The sequence below is a fragment of the Ursus americanus genome, chromosome 23 (assembly GCF_024610735.1).
Source record: "Ursus americanus isolate L20-20 chromosome 23, mUrsAme1.1.p, whole genome shotgun sequence".
Lineage (NCBI taxonomy): Eukaryota > Metazoa > Chordata > Mammalia > Carnivora > Ursidae > Ursus > Ursus americanus.
In genome coordinates this window covers 32,313,706-32,332,035 of record NC_142149.1, presented here as the reverse complement: position 1 = coordinate 32,332,035, position 18,330 = coordinate 32,313,706, and the positions used below count along the sequence as shown (strand labels likewise).

At 37.9% G+C, this 18,330-nt stretch overlaps 1 pseudogene; it reads left to right on the top strand.

The window, feature by feature from the left end:
- Positions 1-2,938: 2,938 nt before the first annotated feature.
- Positions 2,939-3,861, top strand: LOC123777162 (ATP synthase F(0) complex subunit j, mitochondrial pseudogene; annotated as a pseudogene).
- Positions 3,862-18,330: the final 14,469 nt, after the last annotated feature.

Sequence of the window (18,330 nt, the reverse complement as noted above, 5' to 3'; positions counted from 1 at the left end):
CCTTTCCCCTAACTAACTAGAACAGAAACTTAGAAAACCACGGTACACTCAGCCCAGCAAAGTGATTCAGAATGGGCCATCAATACTTGTTGAATTTTTCGGATGGTGAGTGAATTATTGATCTTCAGAGGAATTAAGCTCACTTGATGGGTATGGATTTCTAGGAAACCACAACAGCAGAAAAGTTAAACAAATGCAGCAGAGGTGGGGCGACTTTTTCAGAAAAGGTACTTTGGGGGGCAGATCTCATTGTTGTAGAACCTTCCAATTTTGTAAATGTCAATTGTAACAAAATCAATGTTAGAAGACTGTTTATTGGGCTTTCGACCATCCCCACTATTAGAATTAACCAACAGTGTCAAAGAAGACAACTCAAAGTTGTCCCTTTACCATTAACTAAAGGCCAGTATGCTCCTATCTGATCAGGCTTCAAAAGAGGTCATTGGACTCCAAGATTTTTCTGTGCTCATTAAAAATGTACCAACTGCTTTTACGTGGGACTGATTAACATCTCCTAAAATATAAGTTTATTGGGTTTTGAATGATACCAAATGATATGCAGCTAACAGCTCTGTATCTCCAAAACCTGGGAGCTACAGGAATAAACCTGGCAATAGGAGTACATCTCAGCTTTCTCTCATCCATTAAAGGAATCTCCCAACCTTCTGGATTCTGTTAGAAATTCAAAATATTACAAATCAGGAAAACAAACCAAAAAAAAGCTAAAATATATTTGTAGTACAGGCAAAGTATTGGTTAGTACTGGCCAAGGTATTTTAGTACATGGTGGCTCTTTCGAAGTCACATTATAAGAAAATGAACAATCATTTCAGACCAATGATAGCTAACATTTACTGAGCACTTAATATTCAAACATTTAATATGAATTTTTTCATTTATTCCTCACAAAAACTCAGGGAGATAGGCTATTATTACACCTAATTTTCACATGAGAGAGTCAAGGCTCACATACTTGCTCAAGACAACAAAACAGAGAGGCAGTAGGACCAGGATTTGCCACATGAACAACCACTATACTGTAATGGGAGATGGAATTATCTAAATTATCTAAATCTTGGTGCCTAACATATTTTCTTTCAATGTTTGCAAGTCAACTATTGTAGAATGGCTCCATTCTTGATTGAGAATCACCTAATAAGGGTATCCAGAAATAACCCCTCAAACTGAGAATGAAGAAAAGTAAAAGTGAAAAACTCAGAGGTTTAACATTGTTGATTTTAAAACCAAGGACATTTGAAACATGTTACCATTAATAGCCATTTGCTCCAGGCTACTCCAAATTAAAAGATCAACAATCATTTCCTGCCCAGTGAGTTTACAAATTACAATGGCAAACAAGATACAAATAGACAGTAAAAATAGGGGAGGAAATGGGTTGAATCTAAGAAGAAATTTTAGTGTTGCAAGCAACATTGAATCGATTTCCTGTTATCTTTGGATCACAAGAAAAACCTGAAAGATGTGATATTTGAAGAAGTGTGAGAAGTATTAATTGCACTCTGCTGCTGTTTCATAGGTAGTCTTTCAACATGTTTTTGAATCCAAGCAATTTGTCTCTGAGCATCCAAAAGAAAGGAAGGAGGCTCAATATTAGAGACTTACGAAAATGGAATAGGATTTTAAAATCATCTTCAGGAAAGAATGGACACTATAGAATCGATGTTACAACTTAAAAGAAATTACTGGAGCATAAGAAAATTTATCAAAGATGTTAATACAATAAAATCCAGAAAGTTATAAACACCAGACCAGTAGTGATATGTAGAAAGCTAATCTACAACAGGAAGTCAAAAGAGAGTGAGAAATGGTGTCAAAGTACATGCGTTTTTTTTTTTTCATTCATGAATTTGACCAAAACAATAGTTGTCTTGGTAAAGAGAGGCAGAAAGACGCCAGACTGTAAGTGGGTGAGAAGAGAATAAGAGAGCAAATTGAAAATATGCTTAATGCATTTGGAGATGTTTGGTTAGAATCAACTAAGGTAAATGAAAGGGAAAGAAAAGAATAGCCAGAACAAGATGCCACTGCTGCAGTGTATATATGATGATTTTAAAGAGACCTGGTCAATGAAATCATTGAGGTACAATTAGAAGGTGTGTTTAGGAGAGTTGAAACACAGAGGTACTGATGAAGGAGAAAAAGTGAGTTCACATTTTGAGAAAGGATCTAGGGTTGGAAGAGACAGAACAAACTTTTAGTTAAGGTAGTATTATAAATCTGCATTTGTGGCAGATTTATATTCCCAAATATGAATCTGATTGTTTCTCTGTATTTTCCTTCCCTATTTCTCTCTTACTTATAAACCAAGGGCCTTTCTTCCTCTCCAGCCCTCACCAGAGCAGAAATAAAGATCCAAAGACACTGCTGACCTAAGGGCCAAGACCAGAGCCTCCTGAGCATGAAGAATTGTTATTTTTTCTCTCAAGACTGCTAGGACTGGACCTAGCAAGACGGAAGAGAGAAAGAAGAGTGTAATGAGAAAGGAGAAATAATAGAAGGAATAGAGCCCTCAAAGTGAGCAAGAGAAAAAGGCTTGAAAGTTCTAATGGAAGGCATTCAAGAAGATGAACCATCCTCAAATGTGGAACCCTCCTCCCTTAAAAGCAAATCAAGGTGAGGGGCACCTGGGTGGCTCGGTCGGTTAAGCTTCTGCCTTGGGCTCAGGTCATGACCTCGGGGTCCTGGGATCTGGGATCGAGCCCCACATCGGGCTCCCTGCTCAATGGGGAGTCCGCTTGTCCCTCTCCTTCTGCACCTCCCCCCTCACATGCACACACACACACTGTCTCTCTCTCTTTCTCTCTCAAATAAATAAATAAATAATCTTTAAAAGCCATCAATCAGGGGCGCCTGGGTGGCACAGCGGTTAGGCGTCTGCCTTCGGCTCAGGGCGTAATCCCGGCGTTGTGGGATCGAGCCCCACATCAGGCTCCTCTGCTATGAGCCTGCTTCTTCCTCTCCCACTCCCCCTGCTTGTGTTCCCTCTCTCGCTGGCTGTCTCTATCTCTGTCAAATAAATAAATAAAATCTTAAAAAAAAAAGCCATCAATCAATCAGTCAAAGTGACCTTTCCAAGTCATTGGCCATGCAGATTGGAGCCAGGGGTCCTGTGCCGAGATGCTCCAAAGCCTTGTTAAAAATGTTTGAGTGCCCATGAGGTCCTATTATATGCAAGTTTACGAGGATATTTGGGTAGGAATGGGGTTGATGGGCTTCATCGTTTATAAAATCAGGATTGCTGATAAAACAAGTAAAGCTTTGAAAGCTTCAAGTCCTGCACCTGCTTCAGGTCATTAATGAGCTTTACTTGGAGTACACATCAGATGGAACATCAGTCTGGCTGTAAATCTCAGCAAACTCTGTTATATGGGAAGACTTGTACGCTTGTAGACATGTTGTTTCCTTTGTAGCATGAATAAATGTAACTGAGAGGCACCACAAAAAAAATCAAAAAACAAAACCTATGGCCAGTTTGTTGTTTAGCAGTCTTGATACATTGTACATTCTGGAGGGAATGGAAGTATAAAAAAGAACCTCACTCCCTATACTAGGTAGAACTAGACAGAAACAATTGGGAATTTTTCTGTGAGTTTTGTGGTGGTGGACCCCATGCCACTGTTACATATTCTATTAACATGCCTGTAAGATGTTAGCAATTTGTAGATTTGGAGGAAAATGATAGATAGTCATATCATAGAACTTAGGGAGGTATCCACCTTTCAGTCCAAGGTGAAAGAAATCATCACACTTCTCCCTGCTCAGCCAGGAGTCTGCTTCTCCCTGTGCCCCTCCCCCTGCTTGTGCACCTTCTCTCTCTCTCTTTCTTTCTCTCTCTCTCTCTCTCTCTCTCGTAAATAAACAAAATCTTTAAAAAGAGGGGGGCACCTGGGTAGCTCAGTCTGTTAAGCGTCTGCCTTCAGCTCAGGTCATGATCTCCAGGTCCTGGGATCAAGCCCCACATCAGGCTCCCTGCTCAGTGGGGAGTCTGCTTGTCCCTCTCTTTCTGCCCCTCCTGAGCTCCCCACTCATGCTTGCTCTTTCTCTCTCTCTCCCTCTCAAGTAAATAAATTTGTTTTAAAAATCTTTTAAAAAAAAAGTATTCAGAGGTCTAAGTCAATCTCATATAAAAAAAATTAAAAGAGAAATCATCACACTTTCTTCTCTTTTTAATCTCATGTTTCTGGTGCCCAGATATTAAGATCTGAGTTAGTATCACAGAGCCCCTCACCAAGCAGTCATTAAATCATTCGTCAGTAATATAATTTGAGAGATCGATAAGGATTGAGACACTTCTAATCATTGTCAATGAAAATTGATGCTTTACACGTATGCATATAATCTTGAATAAAAGTGTAGAATTCCATTATTCTATTAGTAAAATAATGTCTTTTTCAAAAGAAGGCTCAATGATTACTCTAACTTCCTATTCATTCATTCATGTATTCATTCAGCAAACATCAGAATACACAACTCTTACATGTATCCTTTTTAATAGCCATACAGAGACATAAAAATATGTGTAAGACATGATCCCTACCTTCAATGACATTACATGTGTTCAAGGAGATAAAATATTTAGAAGAGGAAAAACTAGCTAGAATAATCAGGGAAGGCTTCTTGGAGTTAGTGGCCTTTGAATTGAGATTTGAAAGTTGGGAATATTCCAGTAAATGCCAGGGAGGGATCCTAGTTAAAGGAAATCTCACAAAGGCACAAATAATGGAGTGATCAAAATATGATTAATTAGGATTATTGAGAAATCTACAAAATTAATATTCTATCTCCAGTCATAGTCTCTGTAAATCTTTCACTTGCCTGAAGGTGGCAAGCTGGGTTTATTTGAAACTTTAGAATCAATATTATTTGAAAGAAAAATGAAACAGTAGTATTTCTCTGAAAAACAATTTTTTCATTGACATTTAACTCATAAAATCAAAAAGTGAAAAAAAGGTAAAAAATTACTAACCTTGGTTACTTACTAACATTATATTATATTATTATATTAAAATCTGTATATATTTAGTTCTTTTAAGATCCTATTTTTAACTAATCTCTATACCCATCTTGGGGCTCAAACTCACAATCCCAAGATTAAAAGTCTTATGCTTTTCTTTTTCTTTTTTTTTTTTTTAAGATTTTATTTATTTATTTAACACAGATAGAGACAGCCAGCGAGAGAGGGAACACAAGCAGGGGGAGTGGGAGAGGAAGAAGCAGGCTCATAGCAGAGGAGCCTGATGCGGGGCTCTATCCCAGAACGCTGGGATCACGCCCTGAGCCGAAAGCAGACACTTAACAATTGCACCACCCAGACGCCCCAGATTATACTTTTTAAAGTTTATTTATTTATTTTAAGTAATCTCTCACCCAAAGTAGGGCTCAAACTCATGACCCCAAGATCAAAAGTCACATACTCCTCCACCTGAGCCAGTGAGGTCCCCCTAAAAGGAGCTTCTACTTTTAAGTATTAACATTAAAATCTGTGATCAGCATTTTTATACATCTTTTGATAGTAGTCAGACTTACAGAGGCATAATTCCCAAATGGTAAAACTCACCCCTTTTTTTTTAGTGTATAGTTGTGAGCTTTATGAATTTTGACAAGTGCATATGGTTTGTAACCATTGCTATCATAAAGATATAAAACACTTCATCATTTTAACACATTTCCTTGTGCTCCTTTGTGGTCAACGCTCTTCTTCACCTCTAGGCCCTGGCAACCACTGATTTGTTTTCTGTCTCTATAGTTTTGCTTCTTCCAAAATGTCATATGAGTGGACTTATATAGTATGTGTTCTTTTTAAGTCTGGCTTTTTCTTTCATTCAGCATAATTACCTTGAGTTTCATCTAGGGTTGAATGTAGTTGTACTGTACATCAATAGTTCAATCCTTTTTGTCTGAGTAGTATTCCACAATTTATCAATTCATTAGTTAAGGGACATCTATGTGGTTTCCAGTTTTTGGTGATCATGCATGAAGTCACTACAAACATTGGCATAGAGGTTTTTGAATGACTGTACATTTTCATTTCTCTTGGGTATATATCTAGAAGTGGAATTGCTGGGTTAAATGATAAATTTATGTTTATAAAAAACTACAAAACTGTTTTTCCAAAGGGACTGGAGACTTTTGCACTTTTACCAGCCATGTCTGAGAATTCCAGTTGCCCTACACCTTTCCTAGGACTTGGTATTATCAGGTTTTTTGTTTGTTTTGTTTTGCCCATTCAAATAGGTAGTAGTGGTATGTCATTATGCTTTTAATCTGAATATCCGTATGGCAATGATGTTGACCATCATTTTATGTATTTACTTGTAGTCCATGTATCTTTGATGAAGTGTCTATTCAAGTCTTCTGTCAACTTGTGTGAGAGAGGGAAGGGTTGCTTATTTTCTCAGTATTTAGTTTTGAGAGTTACTTAATAGATTCTGGATTCAGGTCCTGTGTCAGATATGTGGTTTGCCAAATATTTTGGCCTAGTCTATGGCTTGTCTTTTAATTTTCTTAATTGTGTCATCCAAAGAGAAGTTCTTTTTTTTTTTTAAGATTGTATTTATTTATTTGGCAGAGAGAGAAAGAGCGAGAGAGCACAAGCCAGGGGAGAGGCAGAGGGAGAGGGAGAAGCAGGGGAGGTGGGGCTCGATCCCAGGCCCCTGATATCATGACCTGAGCCAAAGGCAGAAGCCCAGCTGACTGAGCCACCCCTTTTTTTCACTTTATTTTCCAAATATTACACTCTATTTTAAAAAGAGCAATTTGTGTCAAGTTTCCTCTACCTCTTATTTTATTTTATTTGGCAATGGTAGGATTTCAAGGCATTTTCAAATGACACTATCTATCTCTGCACTGTCTAGAATTATGGAATTTTAAACTCCAGCCCCCCTTTTTTAGAGATGAGGAAACTGAGACTCAAAGATCTTCAGTGAGTTGCCCAAAGTCATACAACTAGAAAGAGGCAGAGCAAAGCCTAAGGTACAGCGTTCCAAATCTCCAGGCCATTGCTCTTTCTGCCAACGGTGTGTGGCCCCCTTATGAAATGTGTCACTAGCTTTATTCCTACTTATTAAATGTGGATATTTGCTGCAATAGTAGGCTTTTATCTAAAATTTCATTTTCAGTGCTTTTCCATCTAGTACATGAAATTTGACTAAGCAAAATTAAACCCAATTCTTACAAAATACTGCCAAGCTTTATCCAGTGCCACTGGGTTTACACATCTCATCACAAAGTAAATACACACACACACGAAGGAAACATAATCTAGACAAAAGAAACAAATCTAATTTAGTAATCTAAGGATTACTAAAATGCTGACATTTTAGTTGATAATTCTAAGAATTTACACTTACACATAATTTTTGCTTTACATTAAATTAGCTATGTTTCTTCATTCAATTGTAAATTAGACAGAAAATTCAACTTTTTCACTACATGGGACTTTCAGCAAACTGGTGAATCAAATCTGAGTGGTCCAGTCTTGCCTTATGCAACAAAAAATTATATATGCTGGATAAAACATAAGAAAAAGAAATCCCTAGACATTAGAAACAGATAGGAAATGCAAATCTGCAGGAAAATTAAAAACTGTTATGTGGGGACAGTCTCTTGTGAGGATACTTTCGGAGTGCAATATAATTTCCATAGAGTTAGCATACGCTACTGAAGATGTGTTCACAACAACAAAAAGTGCACATCACATGAAGAAATAAACCATCATTAGAGAGATCAGGAACCCAGCAAACAGGAAAACTGTACCCCAAGAACGAGAAATGATAGGAAAATCCTAAGGAGACATAAGATAAGTGTTTTAAAATATTAAAAAGATAAAAGAATAGAAACCATAATGAAACAAGAGAACATTATAAAAATAAACAGAAAGATAGAAAAAATGATAAAATTAAACATTCAAAAATAAAAAAGTATTCATTGAAATTAAAAACTCAATGGAGTTTAAACAAATGAAGAGAAAGTAATGAAGTAGGAGACAAAGCTGAGGGAATCACCTAGAATGTGCACTTAACTATGAAGAGAAGGGAAATATGAAAAAGAAAATAAGAGATATGGAGAATAGAATAAAAAGGCCCACTATATGTTTAAATGGAGTTCCAGAGTGATGGAATAGACAGAGTAGGAAAAAAGTAATATTTGAGTAGAGAATCTCTGAGCCCTATAAAGGAAAAAATAATAAGCATATACACCTAAACAAAGTGAAACACAGAACACAATAGAAAGAAAGAAAATCTTAAAAGCAACTAAATAAAAAAGATTACCTACTAAGGAACAATAATACATTACCAGCAGATTTCTCATCAACAAAAATTGAGGAGAAAAGACAATAGAATAGTAGGCATCACTACATTGTTAATGGAAAATAATCAAGAAGTCCATACTCAAACCGTCATTCAAGAGCGAGACCGAAATCAAGATATTACAGACAAATACTAAAATAGTTTACTAGTAATAAATCGTTGCCTAAAATATACTCACGTGTGTTCTTCAAGATGAGGGAAATTGAACCCAGGAAAAAGGATTTTCCATAAGTACAAATTGTGACCAGGCAACTTAGTAAAAATACTGGTAAATCTAAATTAATGTTGAGAGTTAAAAAGCAATAATGATAAATACTTCTAGGATGAGAGGATTTTTGAAAAGGTGAAACCAAAATATTATAATAGAAAAAATGGGAGGATGAATCTTCTAATATTGTGTATTTTTCAAAAGAGGCTGACAATATCTCAGACCCAGTTGAATGTGCATGCTATAAATTTAAAGGTAAACATTGAATAAATAAAATGAAATTGTATATTGTTTTCCTAAATGTAAAAGAGAAGCAAAGTAAGTTGTTGATTTTACCACTATGAAGAAAATATACTAGGGGCACCTAGGTGGCTCAGTTGGTTAAATGTTGGCCTTTAGCTCAGTTTGTGATCTCAGGGTCCTGAAAGAGAGCCAGGACCCTGTCTCTGCCCCTCCCCCCCCCATTTTCTCTGTCTCTCTGAGATAAATAAATTAAATCTTAAAAAAAAAAGAAAGAAAATATACTTGACAACCATGAACTTCTCAACAAAGAGAAAGTGTCCAAGGAAAATGGATAAAACCAATAAAAAAATGTTTAAAGGCTATCTATAATTATAATGAAGAAAAGACCAATTTTAAAATTGTATAAGCCTATAAGGAAATAGCAATTTTTGTTTTCTGATACTTTTTCTGTGTCACATAAAGCTTTCTGTAAATAAACCTGAAACCACAACTGTTTACCAGAGAAACTCCTTTTAATCCCATAATAAATAAAAGTTAATATTTTAAAATACTAATACATATTAATATAACATCCAAGGCAGTTGAGATGAGAGATACACTCAATAACTCAATAGAAGGCAAGAAAGTATAGAAAAGAAAGTAAAGAAAAAGCATGGTAAATGGGAAACACAAAATAAGATAGTAGAAATAAATTCTACTGTATTAGTAAAGCTGCAAAAGTATACCTACAGCATAATATCATTTAAATAAAAATTTAAACACAAAAAATAATAGCATTGCTTATAGGCACATACCTACATAGTAAAATTATAGAAATATGGGATACATACTAACTTCTGGATACTGGTTACCTATGGTAAGTAGGAAAGGTATGATGGAGGGTTGTTTCAAATACATTTGTAATTTGTGTTTCTTTTAAAAGAATCTGAAACAATATGGCAACATGTTAAGATTTGCTGTTGGATACATAGATGATTACCACATTATTTTCTATACTTTTTTTTTTTAGTTTTTTTTTTAAGATTTTATTTATTTATTCGACAGAGATAGAGACAGCCAGCGAGAGAGGGAACACAAGCAGGGGGAGTGGGAGAGGAAGAAGCAGGCTCATAGCAGAGGAGCCTGATGTGGGGCTCGATCCCATAACGCTGGGATCATGCCCTGAGCCAAAGGCAGATGCTTAACTGCTGTGCCACCCAGGTGCCCCTCTTTTTTTTTTTTTTAAGATTTTATTTATTTATTTGACAGAGAGAGACAGCCAGCGAGAGAGGGAACATAAGCAGGGGGAGTGGGAGAGGAAGAAGCAGGCTCCCAGGAGAGGAGCCTGACGTGGGGCTCGATCCCAGGATTCCGGGATCACGCCCTGAGCCGAAGGCAGACGCTTAACGACTGTGCCACCCAGGCGCCCCTATTTTCTATACTTTTCTATATATCTGAAATATTGACTCTACATTAAAAACTCCCAAAACATTGTCTCACAGAAAAATGTAGGTAATTAAGCTTATTTGTGCAAATAAATAGTTACATATTTTCACTGGGTATGAGGACATTGAAGGAGACTACAAAATTGTCTTTCCACACCAACTATAAACACAGCTTACAGGAAAGGCACTATACCATACCATGTCTTCCTGGTTATCTCTACGACCCTTTAATTGCTTGTAGAAAAGTTGAAGGTAGAAGACCCTTGAGATCCAAGACAATTTCTTTCCGTATGATGCATCCAAAACACTTCCTTTGCCAATGTTTGGTGTTTTTTAAAGAAAGGAGAGAAATAGAGGCATATAAAAGGTATACATCTCTTCTGCGAGCTTTGTTGTTTCCATCTTTTGGTTTTTCTCACTATCCATAGGTTCAAGGCAATGTGGGTCTTTTGTCAGTGGGAATATTAGATTAATCTTTCTCTGATGCTTGAGAAGACAGAGAAGAAAGGACAAGGCCAAATAAAAAAGAAACGGAATCAAAGTCCTCCAAATAAAAATTGGAATGCACTCTTCCTCAACGTAACCCATCTCAAGCTTCAAATAGGAATTTTTTTTGAAAGTCATTTTGAAATTCTGCTTTCATAAAAAGCCTAACTAATGAGCAGCCTAAAATATGAAATCACAAATTTCATTTTTCTGTCCTAGATGGTCATAATTTTTGAGCACCATGGCAATATATAATAAGGGAGCATTTAATGCTCCCTCGAAAAGAAGCTAGAACAGTATTCTGTAAACCCCAGTTCCCAGCTGTCTTGCAGGTGAAGACAACTTACCCTATCCTATCAGGATCCACTCCTAATAGTGTCTTTCACAGATGCCATAAAAAAGATGCCCTGTCTGCCATTAAGATGGAGCCATATAGTGCCCACCTCCTAGTGAAGCAGAGGAATTGGAGAAAGCCTATTTAGAAAGAAAAGGTAGAGGGTAGAGGGTGAGCCTGAAAGGGAAAAGAAGAGTTAGAGCCATGTGACTTAAGTGTTCTTCCCTAGGGCAACTTTCTAGAGGAGGGAGATAAGTTAAAGAGCACCAGGAGAAAACGGAAGAGACAATGCATCATGCCCTGCTTCTATCTGACTTGGTGCAACATCCGCTACCGTGATTGCTCAGTAGTGACAGAGAGACGTGCATAGATGCGTTGGCTGGAAGCAGTGGACCTGGCTTCTGTGTGGCCTCCCAGGAGCATGCTGGTGAGAAAGTGCAGAAATGGGGAAGTGTCTCATGGAAGCTAAGAAGCTGCAGTGTTTAGAGAGAATGGCCGAAACCGCAGACCCAGGGATGATACCAGCACACTCCCTGAAGGCCAGGTAAGACCTGCCACATCTCAAAGGGGCCCTCAACGGCCAGCAGTCCAGAGATGCCATTCTGCCACAAGGACAAATTTGCATCCTGAGACCCCACAGGAGTCTGAGGCCTCTTCTCTCCCTGACACCATGAGATCACAAATCCTTCAATACAGCCAGACAGTATTTTGAAGAGAAGCAAGGATAAGGAGGAAGAGGTGTGGGAGATTTTGCACCTACCCAAAAGAAAATGTATTATTCAGTACTGACAATTGAAACTAAAAAAGAAAATGTATTATTCAGTACTGACAATTGACAAGCTAAAATTTAGGGGGTTTTTGCTTGTCCGTTTGTTTGCTCACACGATGGAAGCTTGCAAGGAAAATTATGTTCATTGAAGAAAATAAAGTGCAATATATTCTTTGCATATTGGAATTACAGTGTGGGTAAATTTTTGACCCCACTATATGAATGTTTGTAGGAGTATTTTTCCAGATTGTTTTTTCTCCTGATGTTACGCCCTTTCTCAATTCGCATGTATTACACCCTTTGAAATGAACTGTAGTCCCCATTTTATTGACCAAGGAAGCTCCAAATGCAAATACCAGCTTTGTCTATTCTGGAATTGGCAAGAGTAAAGCATGAAGCAAGACGCAGTAAGGTTAAGAATAGACTCAGTTCTTTGTAACCACAAGAAAATGCCCACCCAGCCATTCTGCCCTTCTTTTTAATTTGTTCCTTTCCTTTGGTCTAAATACACTTAACAATCAGAACCATAGAAAGCCACGTGCACCAAGACCACCATTACTCACCCCTGTGACCATTCCCCTGGGTAACACAAAACGTTTAATAGGCTTGTCCCGGCATCTGATAACAAAGGAAAAACACATGGCAGATCACAATAATGATTTTGTGTCTTTCTGTAATGATGAAAGAAAAACCTGATCCTGCATAATAATCGCTTTGTTATTCATGGAACTTAAATGGCATCTCCTCATGAATTTTAATGTGCCATCCATTTTCTCACTACTTATCCCCCAAATTCTGTGTGAGCCTTTGCAGGGCATCATTCTCTTATCTCTTTCTTTCTTCCAAAGACATAATTATTCTATCTAAACCAAAAGGCTTTATTTAGGACGTTGTCTTTTTACTGTATTGGTCAGAAAGCTGGTCTAAGTTGATTAAATAACCTGGAAAGATCAAGCTGATTTCTGCACTTTTTTCCTGTATGTATGTTGCTTGCTTTTTTTTTTTTTTAAGATTTTATTTATTTATTTGACAGAGAGAGAGAGACAGCCGGCGAGAGAGGGAACACAAGCAGGGGGAGTGGGAGAGGAAGAAGCAGGCTCCCAGCAGAGGAGCCTGATGCGGGGCTCGATCCCAGAACGCCGGGATCACGCCCTGAGCCGAAGGCAGACGCTTAATGACTGAGCCACCCAGGCACCCCTATGTTGCTTGCTTTTAAAAATAGTTTACTTTTTGGGGCGCCTGGGTGGCACAGCGGTTAAGCGTCTGCCTTCGGCTCAGGGCGTGATCCTGGCGTTATGGGATCGAGCCCCACATCAGGCTCCTCTGCTATGAGCCTGCTTCATCCTCTCCCACTCCTCCTGCTTGTGTTCCCTCTCTCGCTGGCTGTCTCTATCTCTGTCAAATAAATAAATAAAATCTTTAAAAAAAAAATAGTTTACTTTTTAATAATTATCTGGAACATCACGCAATCATAAATTTGTGCCTTTTAAAAGAAATCATAATTAGTGGCATTCATAAAGGTACATTACTTTGCTCGGTGTACTAAAAGTTAGGGAATCGTTTGCAATACTTTTTCTTCTTATTCCTCATTAGTAGGCATAATTCATATTGAAATTCAGTTCCATATTATTTGTAGCCAAGTAATCTCAAAATTATATAAAACTAGTCTAGATTTTAAGCTATTTAAGGACACAAACTTCATGTCTTATCTTTGTATTCTATGAAGTATCCAACTCAAGGGCTTCCAAATAGAAGGCCTTCATAAATATTCGCTTAATAAATAAAAAGTATCTTTTGTAGAAAACAAACCAGTGGTTGCTAGGTCTGGGGGTGGAAGGATGGAACTGGATGCAAAGGGACCATACGAGAACTTTTTTACAGTGATGTTAATAGTCTACATATTGATTGTGGAGTTGATTATACAACCATATGCATTCATCAAAGATTATAGATTAATAATTGATTAATTTTGTTGCATGTAAATTATCTCAACAAACCTGATTAAAGAAAGAACCTTGTGATAATATCATGGTTTCTTCATGGGAAATAACTAATGACACATGCTGTTAACAGATAACTAGCACATTCTTGTATGATCAGATAACCTGGTTTTACATCAACTTTGAAAATTCCTAATTTTTTGATTGAATGACCAACAATTAAATACTACCAGGTGTCTGGCCCTGTACTATGTCTTTTTAAAAATTCTCACACCAACAAGTACTGTCAAATAAGAATTGTTATTCCTTCTTGCTCTACACTAAGGCTCAGAGAGGTTAGGTAGACTTGTCCAAGATGAGATACTTTATTTTTTAAAAAATCAGTGTGTGCAGGGGTACCTGGGTGGTTCATTTGGTTGAGCTCCCAACTCTTGATTTTGGCTCAGGCCATGATCTCAGTTGAGGAATCAATCCCTGTGGGCTCTGTGCTGGGCATAGAGCCTGCTTCTCTCTCCTTCTCCCTCTCTCCCCTGCACCCCTTCCACTGCCCACGCACACACATGCACCAGCACTTTCTAAAAAAAAAAATAAAAATCAGTGCATGCGTAAATATAGTTTCAAAGAGACTAAACTAAACACTTATTTGTAATTTAGGAAATTTGAGGGGTCAGATGATTCTGTCCAAAAATTACCTGTAGTACTAAAAATAAAAATTTTAATTCAGCAAATAATTATTTGCTTACTCTGTAACAGACACTGTGCTAGATATTTCAAGAAATGTGATGCTGAAAATATATAGACTTTGCTTTCAAAATACATACCATATTACATGGATATGAGGTGCATGAATAAACAGCAGCAATATCAGGCAAAGTGTGGGGCTCACTAAGATTAGAAATAACCTTACACCGAAGAAAGAAGAAGTATCTTCAATTTCTGCTAAGTTGGTTAATTTTAAAAATACAACCAGCCACCGAGAGGAATTTAGGAGAGCTTCATGCTTAGATGATTTTGAGATAAAAAAAAAAGAAAGGCAAAAACTTTTCTCTTTCCCTTGTTCTATTTATTTATTCTCAGCTCAAAGCTGATCTAACCATTTATGCATGTGCATGGTTGGCTGCTAATCCGTAGACTGTTCCTTGAATACCTCTCTGACTTTGCTCAGGTATCTGCGTAGGTTTTCCTCACAGAGGCCTTTCCTGACCATGCTACCTGAAAACTATTTCATCACTCTCTATCCCCTCCTCTTTGTTTTTCTTCATATCATTTATTGCCATCTGACATTATGTTAAATATTTATTTGTTTGTCATTTGTCTCCTGCAGTAGTATTTAAGCTCCTTGGGGTGGGACCCATGTGTCTTGTTCACTATTGTGTCTCCAGCACCTAGTTTAGTACTTCATACTTTTTCGTTGAATGAATGAATCAATGAATGAAAATGAATTCTAGACAGGTTTTTCTGACTGCAATGTCTCATCTCCATGTCTTTTAGTCTTCACTTGAAATTCCACCAATTTTTTACCTTGTGGTTATTTGATTTTTCCTAGAGGTTAATATTTTAACTATTTTGAAGTAGAAACATACTTTTTTGCAGTAAGGCACACAGGAGAAGAATTTGAGCTCAAAAGTATGGTTATGTTTTGCACAATTTTTCCAAAACTGAATTGTGACAACTCCTCTTCTCTATGTCTTAGCCCAGGTTTTCTAGAAAAAAACCTAAGACAACATTTAGACAGTTAATTTTTATTGTGTATTAGGGGTGTGTGAAGAGGGGTGATGAGTACACTTTCGGGGAAGGAAGAACAAGGGAGCAAGGGCCACAGCACCTTGAAGCTGGTCGCTTGCTCATATGAGGCATCTCTGGAGAGGTTGTATGGGTCTCAGAACAATCTGTTGGAGGGAAGAAAAGAAGGGCAAAAGATTCCTCTCCCATGCATTTCTGAGTTGTGCTAACTGGCTTCTCCAAGAAGCTGCTGGGAAAGCTAGAGCCTGCATCGGTCCAGTCAGGTGGACCAGGTTCCTAAAACTGCTGTGGAAACCCAGTCCTCAGCCCCAGTAATTTGCTTCACCCCATTCCCATGGCTATAAAGCACTTGACTCTGCTATCATGGCTCTCTTTTTTCAAAAAAGTTTCTTTTTTCTCTCTATTTATTTATTTATTTGAGAGAGAGAGAAAGAGAATGAGCAGGGGAGGAGGGGCAAAGGGAGAGGGAGAAGCAGGCTCCCTGCTGAGCAGGGAGTCAGACGTGGGGCCCCATCCCAGGACCCTGAGATCATGACCTGAGCCAAAAGCGGACACCTAACCAACTGAGGAGCCCCTCTGCTATCATCTCTTAATATCTGTCTGGCAAGGAAGCAAGCCAAGTGCCCAACACCTGGGGGCAGGTGAAGCCAAGCAGAGCAGTGATGACATAAACTCCCAGAAATTATTCAGGGCAGTTATTTCTAGCAACAAAGGCTCCAGCCGCATGTGTGATATGTAGCTATATCTAGCCTGTCTCCAAGTGCTCACTCCTTGGTGTTATTTCCAGTCTAAATTCCCTAATTCTGCACCTCATTTCTTCCACATGTCTACATTCTCTTCCAAAGCAGTGGGTTGTTGTTGTTTTTTTTTAACTTTGAGAATTTTGCTCAGCAATTGAAGTGAAGAATTACTTTAAACCCTATGCAAGATATAATTAATCTTAAATGTTCTCTATTTTGTAGATTAGGCATTATTAATTCCAACAGCAGATATTTATTAAGCACCTACTATGTGTTAAGCACCGTTCTAAGCACTAGGACCATCAACAATGAAGAAACCAGTCAAAAATTTGCAGCATACACTTTAGCAAGGGGAAGGGAAACAGACAATAAATTATAGGAACAAATAAAATATTTATTATGTTGGATGATGATAATACTATGAAAAAATAAAGAAGGGAGGTTTTCTTTTTAATTCCGTGATCTTTGAAAGGACAGCTATGAACCTTCAGGGAAAAAGAGAAAGAAGATGTGAATGGAGTATTTAGGGAATGAAGAGTTCTATGGGCTTGGAACTCTGGGTTAGGCCTGTAGACAGAGTAAGGAAGTAGCCTGGGGGATATAGAACATCATGGCTTCTATGTGCAAGACACAACCTTTGTTTTTCCTCTAACACTTTGATGCATCATTTTAATTTAATTTTTTAATTGAAGTATAATTGACATTATTATGTTAGTTTCTGGTGTGTAACAGTGATTTGACAAATTCTATGTATTACACAATGCTCTGCCATGATAAGTGTAGTTACATCTGTCACCAGACAAAGTGATTATAATATTTTTTATCATATTCCCTATACTGTACTTTGCATCCCTGTGACTTATTTATTTCAGACCTGGAAGTTTGTACCTCTTAATCCCCTTCGCCTATTTCATCCACTCCTCCCCTTTTGGCAACCACAAAACACAATTTCTTATCGCTTTCCCCATACAGATTATAGGCAGGACACACTGCACAGAGCATTGTATCCATGGGAGATACAATCGCTGTTAACTCAGCTCTCTCCACAAACAGATTATATGAAGTACACAGAACGGAGATCTGGCAACTCCTTCTATATAACGGAGATACAGCTTTCTGTAACTCCGAATTACTCTTCACGCGTATAGAAGGGTCACAAGCTACAGAACTGAATAAGATACAGAGAAGAGACTCTTTATTCTCCAAGGAGATTTTATGAAGTACATGGTGCACAGAGTTTTATGGTCCTTCTCTATGTCAGATACAAATTCTAGAAAGTGAGCCCTCATTTCCAAGTGGGGTACCTGAAATGTCCTTAACTAGGGGAGGAACTTGGGAGGTCGGAAGAAGGACCCCAGCCAGGAGAACTTGGGGAAGAATTCCCACGTGGTAATTATTAGGTTGAAATTAGGTGGAGACTCAGACAGCGATGTCGGTTATTGATGACTAATATGCTATTAAAAATGAGGATCTCCAAATAAAACTTCACTTAAGCTGGACATGTATTTGATCTCAGAGTTGTAGAGCTGAATGGTCTTAACCAGCTGAGATGGTCAAGTCTCATGATGGCAGGACTCCTCATGGGTGCCCAGAAACAAAAAGCACAAATATTAAAGTTTACCCTATTACCCCACTAGGTAGATAATTCACTCTTGCTGAAAGGGCTCATTAATTTTTTCTTTCCAGCTGATTACAGGTGCTTACAAATTACCTATGTCAGGTACTTTGCTAGAAGTCAGAGATACAAAAGTAAGCAAAAATTGACCAGGGTCTTGTCCTCATGGAGTTTATAATTACAACTATAACTCTAACAAGGGCTATTAAGAAAAGCTCAATTGGGATGCCTGGATGGCTCACTCGGTTAAACATCTGCCTTCAGCTCAGGTCATGATCCCAGGGTCCTGGGATCGAGTCCCGCATCAGGCTCCTTGCTCAGTGGGGAGCCTGCTGCTCTCCCTGCTTGTGCTCTCTCTCTGACAAATAAATAAATAAAACCTTAAAAAACAAAGAAAATCTCAATTGAATGTTGAAAGTATGTGTCTGAAGGATAGATATGGTCATGGAATTGAGGCTTGGGCTGAGTTTGTAGGCTGGGGGTTCAAATAATATATAT